At 47.9% G+C, this 18,133-nt stretch overlaps 1 long non-coding RNA gene across 1 annotated transcript; it reads left to right on the forward strand.

Moving 5' to 3' along the window:
- Positions 1–9,282: 9,282 nt before the first annotated feature.
- Positions 9,283–13,868, forward strand: LOC146871617 (uncharacterized). The gene is made up of 2 exons (XR_014981029.1): positions 9,283–9,409; positions 11,573–13,868. It is a non-coding gene; the product is annotated as an uncharacterized LOC146871617 (long non-coding RNA).
- Positions 13,869–18,133: the final 4,265 nt, after the last annotated feature.

The following is an 18,133-nucleotide window of genomic DNA, read 5'->3' on the forward strand; positions in this document are numbered from 1 at the left end:
TCCCCAATATGGCCGACCCAGTACACCCATGATTTCTATAAGAGGCGGGCCGGCCCAACCCATCAGCCTGTTTTTTTTGTTCTGCGCTGCAGATTCTCCAGAGCGTCTGATCAGGTAAGTTGGGCTGAGGTCCTGCTCCAGCGGGTCCCGGTGCCCTGGGGGGGGAGGCCCTGCTCCAGCGGGCTCGCACTCTGGTTCCCCCACTTTCTGGCCCGTGCTCTGTCTGGTTTCACAGCTCTGCTCTAGCGGGCTCTGGGCGGTCTTTTTGGGCTACCTGCACCCCTCCATTTTTTTGGCTTTATGCCCTGCTTTAGCGGGCTCTGTGATTTGGGCCCTGCTGTCTCCTTTGGGGCAGCTGGCGGGGTGTGCTTTCGTTTCCCGGGTGGCTGCTCTCTCTGCTTCTCTGGTTGGGAAATGAGTCATTCTGGCCTAGTGGTTAGGGTATTTGACTCTTGCTCTGAGGATTAGGTGTTCGACCTTGGTCTTTCAGTGTCACTGGGTGCTCGGTCTCGGGGTAGAATTTCCTACAAACCGGGCTACAGTGTGGGCGATGGTATTTCCTTCTGCTATGGTTGGGAATTGTTTTTATGTCTGGCTCTACCTCATTTACTGTGGTCGTGTGCATACTTTCATGTACTCTCCCTGTGCTGGGGGTGATGCGCGTCAGGTCGCCCTGATCTTGCCACTGCTTTTCAGGTACGGGGTTTCCTCTGTATGAGGCCCTGTGGGTTTTCACTCCTCGTTCCCTGTGGCTTCTGTCCTCTTCGGGCTGCTGGGGGATCGAGCCTGATCGTGCGCTGCGTGAGCATGTTTGAATCCGGGACTCGAGCGCCTCTTTCTTAGGAGCAAGTATTGCCTGTCCCTCCCTTGCTTCTGGCGTGGCAGTCTTTGGGGCGAGGGTCCGGGACTTGCAGAGGCGTACGAGTGCCGGGATGTGCCTGAAGTTCTCTTCGGCGCCTATTTTTGCTCACTGGCAGCTGGGTTATCGGCTGATCCCTTCGCTCTGCTTGGTGCTCCACGACTTACCTTTGGTTTGCGGGGGTCTGCTGCGCGGCGGGCGCCGTTTCTCTTCCCGAGGCCTCCGTGGGTTGTGGCCGTGCTGTTTCGTCCTGTTGTCTTCCCCCGTTGGACATTGACGGCGTGTGTTCCTCGCTGGTTCCGAGGGGAGGGGCCTCACTTCCCCCCGTCTTCCCGTTCCGGTTCTGCGGTTCCGGCTGGCCGGACCGCCTTGTTTCCAGCTGCCGTGGTAGTATGCTCTTTGGTCCGCGTTTACATTTCAGGGTCGTGGCTGTGCTGGGTGGCGGGGAAGCTTCCTCCGGTGAGGGGAGTGACTTACACTGTGCGGGATCCCGGGGTTCGTGCCTCTGAGTCACTGTGACCTGATGGTTCAGGTCTGAGACTCTTCCTCTCATGGTTCACTTCCCATTGTTTACACGCGTCCAAGTCCTATGTTTTGTGCGCATCACTTGATCTCCCTGTGCCTGTCTGTGTACTGTGTATACAGTGCTCATGTGCGGCGCTCCATCGCCTTCGGGTCGAGTTCGCTGTCTGTTTGTGCTACATGTGAAGGCCATGGGGAGTTGCATTTTCTATCTCCTACGGCCGTGAGTTCCGGTGCTGTCCTTGATTTGTTTTACTTGTCAGGGTTTCCTTGCTTGCTTTTTGGGTGACGTGGGGAGGTGGCTCGGTGGTGGCCAATGCTTGCATGTCTGTGGTCCCGGGCTCATTCCCCGGCGTCTCCAGACTTTTGGGCTACGCTGGTGAGCGGTTCCCTCTCAGCTTTTCGTTCCTGCAGCTGGTAGGGTCGTCCTCGGTACTGGGGTGCCGTGTTTGGGTCTCGGCGGGGACGCTCGAGGTCTTGTGCTCCTGGGCACGTCACTGACTCTCCCTGGTGCTCGTGTGGCATGCTCTGGTGCCTTCGGGTCAGGTTCGCACTCTGCTTGGTGGGGAGTGGTTGTTTGCACGATTTTTGGGATTCGAGGCGTCGCTCCTTTGTTGTTAGGAGTCTGCTCTGGCCACCCGTGTCGCTGGTGGGCTGGGTTCCAGTCTGGGTGCCGGCGCTCGCGGTTCCGTGTCTCTGTGTGCTTCGCTTGATCTTCCCGTGTGGTGGGTCATTCTCTCTCTGCATTCCGCTGTGGTGGCCTGTGTTCGTCGGTCTCGTACTTTTCCTTCGTCTGTGGGTGTTGATTGTGGGCTTTGTCGCTGTAGGGCCGTCGGCCTTCCACCCTGCGCGCACCTGGTCTCATGTTGCGTGCGTTGCTTGGCGCTGTTTGGGCCCTTACGGGTATTTGCTCGGTCTCTCTTTTCTTCTCGGTAGGGTGGTTCTCAGTTCCTCTTGTTGGACTGTGTTTTTCCATATAGGTGCTGGTTGTTCACGCATTCTGGGGCTTTTGTCCTGGTGGAGTGTGTGTTTTCCCCTGCCCGGCCTTCACTTCCGGTTTTGACCGGCGGTCCTCCCTTCCTGTGTGCCCCTGTCCACTGCCTGCTCTCCGCTGTTGTGCTGGGTCTGTCCTGGTTGGTGTGGCCTTCGGGGACTCCGGGGGCTGTGGGCGCCTGCGGCGGTCCTCTGTTTGCTCCTGTTCTTCCTTCTCGGGCTGCTTCTGTAGTCTCCGGGTGAGCTTTGGTCTCTGCTCCTGGAGTCTGGCTTTTCTTGCCCTGGGCTACGGCGGTGGTGTCCCCTCCTCCTGCTCTGCGGCTCGGCCAGCGTCCCTTGCACCCTCCTCGTCGTGTTGTCACGGTTCTCGGCTGGTGCATGAGGTGCGTGTTCTCTTCTCCAGCCTCTTTCTGAGGTCTCTGGTGGGTGTCTGCTTGCCAGTTGTGGTCGCTGTTGTATCCCACCGCGCGCTCCCGAGCGCTCGTTGTGATTGGTATTACCTGGTGGTGTTTTTTTCTGGGTAGTATGCTTCAGTTTCTATTGGATTTGGGCCCAGTTCTCTGTCCTGGGGTGTTTGCGTGACAGTGTTCGGTTTCTGGCCTGGTTGTCGCCCGAGTGTGTCAGGTTTGCTCAGTCGTGTGTCCCGTGGTCTCCGTGCCACTGGTTGCATGCGATCCTGGCTGTGTGGGTCCTGTCCTGCGGACTGTGGTTGTCTCCTCCCTTGGGTGGCAATCCCCCTTCGTCTGGTGGCTGCCGGCTGGTCGTGACTGCTTTGTCTGCCCTGGTGTGGTCCTTCCGTTGGGTGGGTTTTGAGCTTCTTGACCCTGGGTGTCGGCCGGTGTTTGCCCGGTCTGTCTATTGGGGGTCCTCCCTGTCTGGTTGTTCTGGGGCTTTTTTCTCGGCTACGCCTGTTCCCGTGGGTGTCCTTTCTCTTGCCCCGGTGGCTCCCTTCCCCGCCCGGTCTGCAGGTGCGGCCGGTGGTCTTTGTGTTCTGGTCTCCCCTTCCTGGGTGTTGGCGACCTTTTCGGCCTGTGGGGTGTGCTGGGTTCCCTGTCTGCGCTGGATTGGGTGATATGTCTTTCTGTTGGCCATTTCTTGGCTTGTTTTCACCCCTGCCCCGCGGGGGCTTCTTGTTGCTCACCTGGGTGGTTTGTGCGCTGCCTTGTGCTCCGGAGGGGTTTGCGGGCTTGCCTCTGTCGTTTTCTTCCGGTTTGCGTCCCCAGTGCTGGTGTTTTCTGCCTTCTTATCCGGGATGGAGGCTTTGCACCTGGGCGGGCTCTTTGTCCTGTTGGTGGGGCTCGCCTTGGTGCTTCCCGATTCTGCTCCTGCGGGTGGTGGATCTGGGTTTGGCGCTCCCTGTGCGCCCTGGTTTTGGAGCACTGGGTCCTGCCTGCTTGGGCTTGTTCCCTGTGGGTGTTGGCTTTTCTTGGGCTCATTCCGCCCTGCTCCTCTGTCTTTCTCGCCATTTGGTGGGTTGCTGCCTGTGGCCTTGCCCCTGTGTTTGTGTGTTTGGCCTCCTGGGTTCTCGCCTCGGCGGATCTTTGTTGCTTGTGGCACGTTGCGGGGGTGGTTTTGCTCGTCCCCTGCACTGGGCTGTCTCGCTCGTTCATTCTGCATTTCCCTACCTTCTGGGTTTGTTCTGCTTTCTTGTGCAGGAGGTCCCCTGGTGGGTGTTCGCCTTCCTGTTTGGGGCTTCAGTGTTTTTGTTGGGGGGGTCGCTTTGTTGCGATTTCCTGCGGAGGCTCTTCCTTCCGGGGATCCTTTGGGCGGATGTGGTCGTGTCTCGCCTGCCTCTCCTTGCTGGTGGGGTTTGGGTGACCTTCCTTTTTTTGTTCAGGTGGGGTGCGGTTTTCCTTTCTGCATCTCCGTCCATTCTTGCAGCTCTTGCCGTTCTGGGTTGGTTCCTTCTGGTTCCTTGGCTTCTGCCCTTGATTGCCTCAGGTCCTGGTGGGTTTGTTGTCTTTTCCCATCCGGTCCTGGGTATGGGGGTGGTTCGCCTCTGTTTCTTCTGTTCCTTGGAGCTCCAGTGGCTCGTGCTCTGTGTGGGTTTTGCTCCCCTCTCGCTTTGGGCGGGTGTTTGGACCAGATTCCTGCTTTCTGTTCGGGGTCCTGTTTGCGGTTGCTTTTGGCTCCGTGCGGTCTGGTGCCGTTCTTTCTCAGTCCTCCTTCGATCTTGGTGGGGACACGTTTTTTTTGGGCGGCGCTTTGTGTTTCGGGGGTCCGGGTTTTCGGGCCTCCCGTTGTCTTTCTGTCCCGGGCTGGTTCTTCCTGCTCGTGGTTGCCTCTCTCTTGGGTGGTTCTTCCGCTCGTCTGGCCTGTTGGGTTTACCCTCTTCCGTAGGGGTCCCTTTCTGGTCTGTTGGTTTCTTGTGAGTTTCCATGAAGCCACTTGGCTTTGGTATGTGCTCACTTTGTTAGTCATGTGGCGAGGAAGACTAACGAGGAGGTAATGCCCCGATTACTTACCGGTAATCTTCATTACTCCGAGTATAGTCTTCCTCGCCACATGAGTTCCCATCCCTCCCTCCCTGTCTGGCTATCTGCTTCATGGTTATGCTTGGTAGTTTCAGGCTGATGGGTTGGGCCGGCCCGCCTCTTATAGAGGTCATGGGTGTACTGGGTCGGCCATATTGGGGAGGGATGGGAGGCATGGGAGGCTGACTTTTTTTGCTTTGGAGGGTTCTGGTGTGGAGCTGAAGCTCACTTTGTTAGTCATGTGGCGAGGAAGACTATACTCGGAGTAATGAAGATTACCGGTAAGTAATCGGGGCATTACTCCTCGTCCAGTTGTCCTCGTCCCATTCATTAGATATATCTCAAGCATTTGCAATGTAATAGGTCTCGCATTTACCGAGTTTAAGCTATTGGCAATGTAAATGACAATGCCTTTTATTTATGTTTTAAAAACAAAAACAAAAATAAAAGGCATTGTTATTTGCAATGTCAATAGCTCAAACTCGCGTAAATGCGAGACCTATTGCATTGCAATAACAGAGAGAGAGTGTGAGAGAGAGAGTGAAAGAGAGAGGGATAGAGAGAGTAACAGAGGAAGGGAGAGAGAGAGTGCTTGTTCTTGCCATGCAGGGAATCTGGTCCAGGACGGAACATGCACCCATGGTGGCAGGGTGTTCGTGTCAAGTAAGCACCATGACTGAGACAGCCTTTGCCATTATTTCCTCCTACGCTGACCAAATGCTTGATGAGCCAACCCTATAGCAAGCCCTCATTTTTGTTATGTACAAAAACTGGAGCTTTAAAACGGGTAAGGAAGTACACTGCCTGGCATACCAGCACACAGTTTTCCCAGATGGACTGTGGGAAATGAAGTCCATAATCACGCTCATTTCAGTTGAAAGTAGGATCTTTCATTTGGTCATTCGAGTAAAATGATCATCTCCCATCTCCCACATCTTTGCTGAGAAGGATCCTAGCGCCTCAGCTACCTCAGAAACTGAACTCAAAAGAGCCTTTGAGTTACTGAGACGTAACTACTGCAGTGCTGGATACAATGGCTCGACTCGGTTCCAACTTTTAAAAAAACAGGGAAATGCAGACTTCTGGGAAGATATGAAAAAAACACGATACAAACAAGATGGCTGAAAAAGTGCACATGTTACCCCCAAGGAGTCAAGCGAAACCAGACTTCAGAAGGCTTGATAGTGATTTGCAGGTATATTCTCTTGCTACGTTCAAAAGAGTTAAGAAGATATGGGGGTGCACGAAGACCGGCAGTTTTCACCTCCATTCCGCAGTCTTCCTACGAGTCCGGGCTTTGGGGAAAATGTTTTTGTTTTGGCCAACAGATGCAATAACCTCTAGTCGAAATGCCAGCAGTGCGACCCCTCTCCGCGGACGGACTGCAAGTTACATACACATTACCCCAGCTGCTGCAGTGATCTTTGACCCCTCTGTAGACATACTTGGTGTAATAATGGCCCCACGACTACCTCCCCCCTTGAGCTCAGCCATTAATCACACCCCAGACATAAAGCATCACTCACTACTTCCTGTTTAAGTACCCTGAACCCCGCCTACACAGAGCCCTCTACCTGCCCTGGGCCGCAGAAACAGCAGCGCCGCCTCCCTAAAGGTCAATACGACAGCAATACGACCACCGCCATAGGTCCGCATTAACACACAAAATAATATTCAGCGGGTCGCTCCTGTTAGAGCAAGAATTTTTTCTGTCTTTATTTTGAATTAAAAAAGGCTCAACAAATACTTCAAACACAGCTTGAGATAGGTCGATAGATTACTCAGCGGCAAAGGTCATTGTGCAGCCCGAAGCCACTAAATAATATTCCAATGCGATGTTTATCATCACGACAAAAGTCAATATTAAAGTTAAAGCGGCGCACAAATACACATTTTGCTTACTGTCCTTTCCGGGCAGTTTTCTTTTTAACGGGCACAGCTCGGCCATTTATCCTTCGGAAGTTGATACAATGTGTTAAGAAAGACAAGGACGATAGAGGGTGTCAGCATGTGTAGACGTTTCACTACTTGACTTAGAGTACACCACTAAAGCTCACACGTAACATTCTGACACACCCCTACCGGAACCCAGGCGATTAGAAAAATCCATGTAAACAAAACCATACAACAGAGACAACGTAGTAAGGAAATAAACAAGCATTTGCAATACAATAGGTCCAATTGCATTGCAAATGGTGAAGTTTAAAACTGAGCACGGCACCGCTTCAAGGACACAACACTCATTTTTTTTTTCTTTACTTTACCACTGAGCGCGGTGCCCTTGAAGCGGGCGCTGCGCTCAGTGTTAAAGTTAAAAAAAATATATAAAGAAACGGAGCGCAGTGTCGTTGAAGCAGCGCCGCGCTCAGTTTTAAAGTAAAAAACAAACATAAACAGCGCGGTGTCCCTGAAGTGGACACCACACTCAACATAAATGCAAAATATAAATAAATAAAGTGAGCGCCGTGTCCCTAGCGGGTGCCACGCTCATTGAAGTAATAAAAAAAAACATAGAATTTAGAGCGCATAGCGCTGCAGCCGCCATTGTCCCCATAAGTGTCCAGTTTTAAAATAGTGCGTGCTTACCAACTAATTGAAGCAGACTGTGTAAAGCCACAAGTAGACGATCCAGTCCGGATAGGAGGTCCCAAAAGGATCCAGGGCGGTAAGAGAGAAGCCTTATTTTCAATCACAAGCCAGCGTTTACCATAAACAATGACGCCAGCCTAAAAAAACAGATGGGCGGGGATTGAACTCCACCTCTAAAACCTACCCTACTACAATATGCCTCGCGGAGCGAGCAGCGAATGCGCGCTGCAATGCTAGGTCTGAGAGACCTAAAAAGAACAAAAGCAATAATGGAACCCATACACTATCCTCTTCCACTGGGAGTATTTAGGTCGTACTTACCCGGCATTGCTTCTGAAGTACAAAGCCCTACACATGAAGGTCAGCAGTCCGGGAGGTAGGGAGGGGTGTAATGAATGGGATGAGGACAACAGGGCCAAGGATAATGAAGATTCCTGGTAAGTAATTGGGCATTACCCCAGGTCCCTCTTGTCCTTGTCCCATTCATTAAAAAGTGAGAATACCCAAGTCAAGAACCCAGCATTCATGCATAAAGAAACCACAAATGGATACAACACCCTACAGCAGCACCCAAATGTGATTTATTAACACAAGCAACAAAACGGTAAATATCATTTACAACGATTTTTTACAACGCGGACTTTGACCCCGCATACATTTTCTCCGCATAGTGCACTTAGCCCGCATACCATCACTCCGCATTTTTTTACTCCGCATGTGCATTTAAAACGCATGCCTTTACAACGCAAATCGTTGTAAAGGTATGTATGGTAAATGAACATGGGGAGTAAAAAAAAAAAGATTTTGGGCGATCCACGTCATTGTGAGGAAATAGGCTTTTCCGTTTCCTCACATCGACGTGCACCGCCCCTCAGAGAAAGACGACGTGATGCAGGAAGCAGAAGGCGAGAAAAACAATGAGGAGAGAGAGGTAAGGGGGAATGGGGTGGGCGATAAGATTTTTTAGGGGTTAGGGTAATGTATGTGTAGTGTAGGGTTGTGTTTGTGTAGTGTAAGGTAGTGTTTTAGGGTTTAGGGTAGTGTTAGTGTACTGTAGGGTAGTGTTTGTGTAGTGTAGGGTAGTGTTTTAGGGTTTAGGGTAGTGTTAGTGTAGTGTAAATGTGGTGAATGAGCCACTTTTGTGGTCTGACACCCTATGATGACCCTCAACCACCACCATTTTGTACTGACTTAAGTGTGTTATGTTACCTTAGCCTTAATGTAGGATGGGTTTGCATATGCCTGCTTTTCTTCTGTCTTTTAGTGGAATAGTCTTTCCAAGAATAGAAGGTATGGGATGTTGAGGTGCAGTCTTGTGGGTGGTGGTGCACACATGTGCTCAATGTTGTATACTGAGGGATTAAGTGTATAATGTTATTTGGGTTAGGTGAATTATGACTTTGACCTATTGGCTTTGACGTAGTCTAATGTCATTCTGCCTTCTGACTTTACCTTGCTTCAAACTTTTCTGTGTGCACAGTGGTGTTTGTAAGTTGTGTGGATGAGAATTATAGGTGCGGACTATTGCCTTTGACAGGGCCTCATGTCTGACTCTGCCTTGCTGCTGCGTGCACAGCCGTGCTTGCAAGTTGTTTGGGTTATTCACATTCAAGGTCTTGGTGTTTTCCTGAGTGATTGTTTTTGTTTAGTGTACTGTGGAAGGCCTTGTGAGAGCTTCATCAAGACAGAGGCTGGAAGATGTGCGAATGGAGGAAGAGACTTGAGAGCTCCTTACTGCCATGGAGATGCTTGCTTGGAACTTGGCCAGTTCTGGTAAAATTCCTCTGGCGGTGGGAGGAGGTCTTTCACGAATCTTCTAGTGTGTTTATAGCTTAGGGTTGCAGGCTGAGAAACTGGGAGTTTGGATTCCGAGCGAGGGCAGACGTGTCTATCTCGGATTGAACCCTGGCTTGCTGAGCTCTGATCCCCGGCTGTAATTCCCCCAGTCAGAAGTTGGCAGTGTATGCACCAGGTGATGTATTGAGTTGTGTGGTTCTTTGATCATTGGAGGTGTTTTCTTTGTGGTGTGGGAGGTGCACATCCAGAGTACTCCTCTGCTCTCTATATATGTATATCTTTCTGATCTCTTTCAGGACGTCCAGTGTACCTTATCTTATATCAGTTATTGCTTGTTTATTAATCAGTATTATAGTTTGCTCAGTTATTGATTCATGCCTTTAGATTATAAGTTTGCTACATATATTTGAATATTATGCATTTGGTATCTGAGATAGCCTTTGTTTAGAGAGTATTATGTAATAAACCCCAAGCCTTATTCTAAAAGTGATAGAGCCTTTGCATTTTGTTATTTGCCTCCCAGGTGGGAGTGCAGGGATTGGGTGTGGCTTATTGGTAAGAAGCTACATTCAAAACATTTTGGCGTAGTCGGTTGCAGGATATGAACATTGATTTAAAAGGGGAAGAAATATGTTTTTTTTTTTTTTTTTTTAGAAATTGAAAGCAGACTCTTAGATATCAATTGATTTATTTGCATGGGGTTTGCCCATATGATGTGCTGGCTCGTGAAGTGAGCTAATTGTGCTGTGTTAGAATTGGTGTGTGTGTGTTTAAGTGTGTTTTGTAAAAAGTGCTTATAAATAGCTTGCTACGTTAGGCAGAAAGGGCTGGATCCCTTTCAAGTGTTTGTTAAGGAATGCATATCAAATGTATTCAGTTGCAAAGTGAATGTAAAATGTCAGAGCATAACTCTGAAGCGTGGGACTCCTTCGAGTTTAAAGACTCCGGAGTTGCAATGAAGGCTGTTAATCAGCAGGAGATTAATGACATTTTAGACAGAGACAGCTGTGTTATTTTAAATGTGTTGTTTAATATGCATCAAACATGTGAGCATTTGCTAAAAGAACGTCGTGAGTTGAAAACAGAGCTAGTTGATGCCCAGTTTGAAAATATATCTTTGAAGACAGAATTAAACATGTACCAGGCTGTGAAGCTGTTTACTTTGACCAGCCAGAATGATTCAGATGTGATAAGTGTAACAGAGAATGCAGTCAGACTACGAGCTACACAGACAGTTTTAATTAATTCTTCTGAGAAGGTTTTTCAGCAAGAATGGAATGTGCAGGAGAGTAAACAGACTAACGTTTTAGGCTTAACGATCACCGGTTGTGGACATAAATTAGACATGACAGTGAATGATACATTTTGCTTCGAAAGAGAAATGCAACAATATCATTTTCAATGTGAACAGCAGATTATGTACAATGATTACAGGAAAGTGCAGGGAAACAACAGGTCACTTTTAAATTCAGATGCTGGACAAATGTTGTGCTTTTGCGCACCAAAAGATTGTGGACAGAACAGCGTTACAGAAAATGTGTTTTGCCTATGGGAGATTGCAATGGTTGTTAAGTGGCGTGTACAGACAGAAAAACAGTTTGCACATGATTTAATAGAAAGTCCTGAAGTGGAGTTTGAAACACAAGATTTCCCAGTGAAGGTGCCCTATGTTATAAAGGAAATTAATTTGAAACAGTACAGAATGCCAGATGGGCGTGAAGGGATCAGTGTGATCATTCAGGGCTTGACAGATTGAGGTGGTGACCCTAATTGTGTAGCATGTGTGCAAATATACCTTCTTTGACTGATGCTGTCCCAGATATTGTTACAGAAGTAGCATGGGACTTGATATGTGACTTTTGCTATTGCCAATGCTTTTTTATTTTTGATATGTCAAGAGCAGTTTAGTTTTTTTTCCCATGAGGAGAGTCGCAGAGCAGACCAAAGTTGGCAAGAGTGCAGATCACTTCGACCTTGAAGGAGATAAGGTGCAAGCTAGAGACAGCAGAGACGTCCCTGCTTGATATGTTTGGCGAGGGGCCATTTGGTGTCCGCAGAGATTTGTGAAGGGGGGCAGCACCTGTGAGGGGTGCAGTGAGAGAAGTGAGAGAAGGAGACTGCCCCAGCCCTTCTTGCTGTGTATAGAAAAAGAGAGATTTTACCAAGAATTCAGAGGCTAAAGCGTTGGAGGTATTTTTAGACAATTCCCCAGAGCTGGAGGAGACCTATGTAGACAGAAATTAAAATATTGTATTTTTAGAAATGCAAGACGGAAGAAGTGTACTTTTCTTTTGAAAAATGTTTTTTGCAAGAAGAGTGATGCTTGTTTCTTTTTCAGATTCGCCCAGTTCTCCGCGTGTGAGTGGGACTCCCTTCTCCCCTGTGAGTGGGGCCCTCCCTCTTCCCCCCCTCCCCTCTCCCCTTCACCCCTTCCCCCCCCCAAGCCTGGAGTGATCGCCAGATCAGATGGTGGCGGCTGATACCTGTGGCCGACCAGAATTGATGGGGTCCTCCCTTGTCAAGAAGATCAGATATATACCGGAGAGCATGATGGACTGCTTCTTTTCAAGCAAAGAGGGATCAGCAGAGTGTGGAACTGTTTCCTTCACGTGAAGCCAACTTTACATGCATGAAGGCTGTGTGTCTTTCACACAGGGTACCTGCTTGTGTGACAGTGAAGACAAAACAAAAGAGGGAACTACAGGATGTGCTTTGCCAGAACTGTTTTATCAACGTGGAGTTCAGATGCGATGGGAGACGGCTGTGTGTTTTTGTCACACAGAAGGACTGTTTTTGATTTTAGAGAGAAAAAACCGATAGAGACGCTTTGCTGCAATCAGAGTAGATATTTTCTGAGTTAGAGACTGGACAGTAATAACCTGTAGCTGTTGCTACAATATATGAGTTTGGCAGTAGAGTTTCCAGTTTAACCATTAGAGGCATTAGGAGCATTCAAAAGCTTGATTCATTTATTTTGTGTATTCATTTAAACATGTATCCAGATATCTATGAGCTATTTCTAGATGCACCTGAGTTATTGCTTCTGCATGTATTTAGAGGATGCAGACTTTATTTGCTCTAAAGTGATTATCATATACTTTTTATGAGTTTTTCAGTTTTGCAATGGAGCATTTCGATCATAGTTGCTTTTTAGTCATGATTTGTTTTGAATTATGTATTTTTGTGTAGCCACTTCAACAGATGAGTTGCTGTTTCAACATGTGCTTTTTAGTAATTGTGCCTTTCAATTTAGAAATGTGGTTTTAAATGATTTTGCTTCCATTGAGATATGCAGTGCTTCAATGATAGTTTTGTTTTTCAGTTATGATATACAGTTGCTATTTGCTTTGCAATGATTTCATTTTTGCAGTTAAGAGATGCAGTGCTTCATTCATAGTTGTGCCTTTAGTTGAGGATTTTGTTTTTGATATATGTGAATGGTGATGATCGAGGGTCATGGGGTGCAATGTGGTGAATGAGCCACTTTTGTGGTCTAACACCCTATGATGACCCTCAACCACCACCATTTTGTACTGACTTAAGTGTGTTATGTTACCTTAGCCTTAATGTAGGATGGGTTTGCATATGCCTGCTTTTCTTCTGTCTTTTAGTGGAATAGTCTTTCCAAGAATAGAAGGTATGGGATGTTGAGGTGCAGTCTTGTGGGTGGTGGTGCACACATGTGCTCAATGTTGTATACTGAGGGATTAAGTGTATAATGTTATTTGGGTTAGGTGAATTATGACTTTGACCTATTGGCTTTGACGTAGTCTAATGTCATTCTGCCTTCTGACTTTACCTTGCTTCAAACTTTTCTGTGTGCACTGTGGTGTTTGTAAGTTGTGTGGATGAGAATTATAGGTGCGGACTATTGCCTTTGACAGGGCCTCATGTCTGACTCTGCCTTGCTGCTGCGTGCACAGCCGTGCTTGCAAGTTGTTTGGGTTATTCACATTCAAGGTCTTGGTGTTTTCCTGAGTGATTGTTTTTGTTTAGTGTACTGTGGAAGGCCTTGTGAGAGCTTCGTCAAGACAGAGGCTGGAAGATGTGCGAATGGAGGAAGAGACTTGAGAGCTTCTTACTGCCATGGAGATGCTTGCTTGAAACTTGGCCAGTTCTGGTAAAATTCCTCTGGCGGTGGGAGGAGGTCTTTCACGAATCTTCTAGTGTGTTTATAGCTGAGGGTTGCAGGCTGAGAAACTGGGAGTTTGGATTCCGAGCGAGGGCAGACGTATCTATCTCGGATTGAACCCTGGCTTGCTGAGCTCTGATCCCCGGCTGTAATTCCCCCAGTCAGAAGTGGGCAGTGTATGCACCAGGTGATGTATTGAGTTGTGTGGTTCTTTGATCATTGGAGGTGTTTTCTTTGTGGTGTGGGAGGTGCACATCCAGAGTACTCCTCTGCTCTCTATATATGTATATCTTTCTGATCTCTTGCAGGACGTCCAGTGTACCTTATCTTATATCAGTTATTGCTTGTTTATTAATCAGTATTATAGTTTGCTCAGTTATTGATTCATGCCTTTAGATTATAAGTTTGCTACATATATTTGAATATTATGCATTTGGTATCTGAGATAGCCTTTGTTTAGAGAGTATTATGTAATAAACCCCAAGCCTTATTCTAAAAGTGATAGAGCCTTTGCATTTTGTTATTTGCCTCCCAGGTGGGAGTGCAGGGATTGGGTGTGGCTTATTGGTGAGAAGCTACATTCAAAACAGTAGGGTAGTGTTAGTGTAGTGTAGGGTAGTGTAGTGTTTTAGGGTTTAGGGTAGTGTTTTAGGGTTTAGGGTTGTGGTGTAGGTGTAGTTTAGGGTAGTGTTTGTGTAGTGTAGGGTTGTGTTTTAGGGTTTAGGGTAGTGTTAGTGGAGTGTAGGGTAGTGTTTGTGTAGTGTACTCTAACTTACCTGTAAAACTTTTACTAAGAGTATACCTTTACCACGCATGCCTTTACGTTGTAATAGCATGCGTGGTAAAAGTATAGTCGTGGTAAAAGTTTGCGTTATTATAAAATGTGGGGTGATAGAATTTGCGTTATAAACATTTTGGGATGACAGTATGTGGAGTGATGGTTAGCGGAGTAACGTGATATATTCAACAAAACAATTCAAGAGCACACAGCGTGCAACACTCCCAAACAAAAATTGGCACCATCGTACAACACATTTTGGAGACGATAATGCCATACAAAAGTATTTGAGGCGGCCCAGGCAGCAGCCCGGCAAATTTCTGAAAGGGATACACCATGCATTTCTGACCAAAAAGCAGCCACTCCCCGAGTAGAGCGCCCCCTTTTCCCCTGCCGGAGGAAGAGACCCAGACAAAGAATAAGCCAACTCAATCAGCTGCTTGATCCACTTACTGATGGACAATGAAGAAGCCTTCTCCCCCTAGGAGGAAGCCTCAAAAGAAACAAAAAAAGTCTGTTTTCCTGAAGGAACTTGTGTGGTCCAAATAGACCAGCAAGGCCCGCTTTAAGTACAATAAGGACTACGGAACTTCCTCAGCTGACCCCCAATCAGCCACCAAAGCAGGCAGAATCATTATCTAAGACTTATGAAATTGAGACGCCACCTTAGATACACATGAGGAATCCAAACGCAATACAACCCCATCATTCGAAAAAGACAAAAATGGTTCCCTAGCCATAAGAGCCCCCAATTCACCAAGGTACCTGGCTATATTGATGGCCACCAAGAATACATCTTTAAAAGTGACAAACGTAATGTCCACCATCTCCAACTGCTCAAAGGGAGCAGCACCCAGAGCCTTTAACACCAGAGGCAAGTCCCATAGGGGAAACAGAGGCTTAACCAAGGGGCAAGCCAGAGACAAGCCACAAACAACCTGGTCACCAAGTCGTCAACATCAGCCAAGTTTCCCCATGGGGATCGAAATGTCTTGATAGCTGTCCACTGGGTCCTCAATGTAGACACCGCCAGCTGTTTCTCAAAACCGTGCCACAGAAACTGTAAAACATTTGTCATGGAACATTTCTGGGGAGACAATTGAAAAGACCCATATCAATGCTGGAAATTACCCCAATGCCTCTCATAGGACTTTAGAGTGGAATGCCTGTGAGACACTGCTAAGTGCTGGGGAAGGCCACTGCGCTGCAACCCCTCTCCTTTCAACTTCCAAACCAAGACATGAACTCAGAAGAGACAATGAAGGAGCTGACTGCAGATGAGAGGGTAAGCAGATAATCAACAAGGAGCCCTGAACTACCATGAGCTTGAGAGTGAGAAACCAAGAAAGACTGGGCCAAAATGGAACCACCAGCACTACCACCAACCCCAATAGCTGAGCCCCGAATTTGGGAATTAGAGCAATAGGAAGGATGACATATAACAGGCTGTCCGGCCTAGAAATAGTCAACGCATCCACTCCTCAGCCTGCTGGCTGCGAGCACAAAACCTGGGAACCTGGGCATTGAGCTGGAAGCAAATAGGTCCAGGAAAGGAACAGCAAACATCCTTCACACCTGATAAAAGACCTCCTTTGTAAGAGACTTTTCTTGGGAGGAAGGAAAGAACTGACTGAGGGCATCTGCCACCGCATTGTCTACCCCCAAACATGAACTACCACCAACGACTGTAGATGCCTGTCTCCCCACTGAAAAAATGGTCCCTGGCACAGCATTCAGAGGCCTGGAACGGATCCCCCCTTGATAATTCAGATAAGCCACAGTCATCTAGTTGTCTGATCATATCACCAAATTGTGACCCTCCAGAAGGTGATGGAATCACATGACAGCTCTGTAGACTGCCATCAGTCCCCTCCAATTGTAAGAACACCTTACCTCCTACAGAGATGACAGAGCCTGAAGGTATCTGTCCCCCAGAGTGTCACCCCACCCAAAAGCACTGGCATCCGAAGTCAGGACCAAAGGTGGATCTGGCTGCAAAGGCATTCCCTTAGAAAGATTGCCCTGCACAAGCCACCAATGCAGATCCATGATGACAGCAGTAGTTAGTGGAACTAGCTGGTTGAGATCCCCAAACAAAAGCAAACAAACTCACAGTGGTCGTAGGTGAATCCGGGCCCAAGGAACCAGGAATACAGATGCTGCCATGTGACCTAACCGTTACAACCACAGGCGCACCAGAATGAAAGCTCTGCCCATGACGGCTCCTGCCATTGACATCAAGATCAAATCTCTTGGCACTGGCAGAAAGACCCTCTTCAGGTCGGCCTGAAACTGGGTCCTAATAATTGTCATATTCTGTGAAAGGGCAGGTTGACACTTTTCCTGGTTCAACAGAAACCAATGAGCTTTGAGAATCACACAAGCCACCTGCAGATCATGAAGAAGCTGCTCCTTGGATGGAGCTTGGGAAGCTAATTTTCCAGATAGGGATACAAGTGCATGCCCTGGAGATGGATTGAAGCAACTAACTGAGCTATCACCTTGATGAATACCCTAGGGCCGACTGAAGGCTGAACAGCAAGACCCGAAATTGATAGTGAGTCTCCTGTATGCAGTCCCTCAGAAACTGCTGGAAGTGGGGATGAATGGGTACATGAAAATATGCATTCTGCATGTCAAGGTGCACATCAGATGACCCTTGATCACCACAAGAATCACCCTCTGCAATGTCTCCATTTTAAAAGGCAGGTGCCGTACAAAGTTGTTCAGCACCTTTCAATCCAGAGCTAGCCGGAAACCCCCTGTCAATTTTGCAACAGGAAAGTATGGAGTAAAAACTCCTGCCCTTCTCCATCTGAGAAACTTTCAGAATGGCGCCTATCTGCAGAAGACACAAACTCCTGACCCCCCATCTAATCAGGAATGAGGCTGTGGAGGGGGGGACTTGGCCTTTCTGTCTTTTCCTCTGCCAGCAGGAAACCTCCCTTGAAACCAGGGATACTGCCTCCGAGAAGGGTGATGAAAGGGGGACTTGGGTTTCAACGCATGTTTATCTGATGAAGCCTGTTATAGAGAAGACAAATGCTTCTTCTCCTTGAATAACTTGTGCAGTTTATCCTCCAATTCTGCCCCAAACAGCAAATTTCCTTGGAAAGGAAACCTCAGGGCTGACGCTTTCTGGTCTGCCAATCATTCAAAAACATATTCCTGTGAGCCACCATACAAGCCCCACCGGACAGCGTTGATGCCCTCACGACATCAAAAGACACATCTGAGAGATAATCCACCTGATGCTTGAAATGGTTCAATAACCCCGAGCAGTCCGAAGTATCATCCCATGATATGTACAAAGCCTTGACGTCAGAAATCAGGGACTGGGCCGCTTAAGTACCATAAATCCCAGCCCGGAGTGCCATCTGTAAACCAGGATACACCTTCTGGAAGGAAGCATCCACCTTCTTACCCACAGCATCCTTAATCACAGCATTCTCCATCTAGGATATCCTTCCCACCAGACTGACCATAAAAGATGCTATAGGAATAGAGTCCGGCAACTCCTTCTGCATATCCTGCAAAGGGTATAATTTGGCCATAAACCGAGGCAGCATGATCTTGTCAGGATCCATCCACTCCTGGTTGAGAACCTTGTGAATGCAAGGGTGAATCAGAGCATCAATAGTTTGCTGAACTCTGAAACTGGTGCACAAGAGAACCAGTTGAAGTGTCCAGCCCCTCATCATCTGGAAATCCCATGTTTGCCTTCACATCTCTTATTAAATCTAGCAACATGTTTGGAGAAATATAATTTCCCTTCTGCTCATCAGGGCCAAGACCCTCCTCCACTGACCTAGAGGACTGAGATGATTGTGCAGGAAAAATCTTCCGTAGGTGTACTACCTTCCCTCCATCTCCAGCATTGTCTCATGTATCAAATGTTTGAGCCTGGAATCCTCACACTCCCTGTGGCTCATCGAATAAGGATGAGATGGAGAAGAGTCTGAAGAAGCTGAAGAAGAAGAGGAAGACTT

This window comes from Triturus cristatus, chromosome 1_1 (assembly GCF_964204655.1).
Source record: "Triturus cristatus chromosome 1_1, aTriCri1.1, whole genome shotgun sequence".
NCBI lineage: Eukaryota > Metazoa > Chordata > Amphibia > Caudata > Salamandridae > Triturus > Triturus cristatus.